Genomic DNA, 1,383 nt, shown 5'->3' with positions numbered 1-1,383 from the left:
TTTCCAGCTAAACTTCTTCCTCACGCTGCTTTCGCTCTTTACTATCGTGTACTGACTCTCTTTTCTCTGTTTCTCTGCATCTTCATGCCGAACTTCAGCAGATCCGAGCTCCCACGGTCATGGAAAACCTGGACGTAACAGGGAATTCTAAAAATATAATTCCCAGGATTGTAAAAGTCATAGAAAAATAAATACAGATTTATTTTTAGAAATGTGCATGATAGTCAATGCACATTTCTCTGGTTATGCTAGTCTAAATGGAGGTTTAGAACGCTGGATCCATTCAAAACAAAAACCTAATTTATGAACAACCTATAGAATCATGTACTGAAACCTAATTCATTCATTTATCTGAATACTGAAACATTGTTTCCCAAACCTAAGCAGTACAGTGACATCACTATTTATATATAAATGCGTGTGTGTATGTATATTTGTGTGTGTTTATATATATATATATATATATATATATATAAAATTATAAAGTAAAGGATATGTGTTCATAATGACATTAAATACATACAATCGATTTTACAGCTTGGGTAAATCACTTTCACAATTTGTGAAATCACTTATCCCACATTTAAACTTCTCAGGTCAAATCTGTGAATGTGTGATTTGTGTTTGATCTGCATAACCAGCGCCATCTAGTGCCACAGAATGGAGTATTATATCTCAGTGGGAACCATGGTGGGAACAGCTATGGCTCTGGCTGAGAGGTTTGAGGAAGAGCATAAAACCAGAGCCCGTCTACGGAGAGCCTTGGCACTTCCTATTAGCCCCATTGTGTCGATCTTGGTTGCAGTTCCATTAGAATTCCACTGGAGGTGATCGCGGGCGAGTGCAGACTGAATGGGAGTCTATGGAGCTAGACGGCTAAATGTGTCTCTTTCACCCGATTGCCGTTGAGAAATCTCAGATTTTATTGTAGGTTTTGCAAGTTCAACACGGGTTATAGGTCGAAAGTTGAATGAACGAGTACTTATTTCTTTTCGATTTCTTACAGGTTGAGTTGTTGTTGCCCATAACACGCTAGCATTCTGCTAATGACGTCAGCATTCTGACGTCATTGACATTTTAAAAGACTTTTTAAACCAAATAAGTGACTCTAAAAAATCTAACACCCAGCAATGTGTAATTTCTTTGCATCTCCTTTCGAATACAACATTCAAATTACTAGACAAAAAATTATATCCTGAGAAAAGTGGATTTTGAGGGTTTTTCGCCATAGACCTCCATTCATTCTGCACCCCCGCATGGACAGAGACGTGTTACTGCAGCCAGTCCAGAAACCGGAAGTAAGCAGAGAGTGCCAATTCTCTTCCTATTAGACATTCTCTGATAAAACTGAAGATTACAGATGAGCTGATCCACACACTCCAG

This window comes from Leuciscus leuciscus, assembly GCF_965113295.1.
Source record: "Leuciscus leuciscus genome assembly, chromosome: 14".
NCBI lineage: Eukaryota > Metazoa > Chordata > Actinopteri > Cypriniformes > Leuciscidae > Leuciscus > Leuciscus leuciscus.
The sequence above is the reverse complement of the archived record's forward strand: the minus strand, read 5'-3'. Positions refer to the sequence as shown.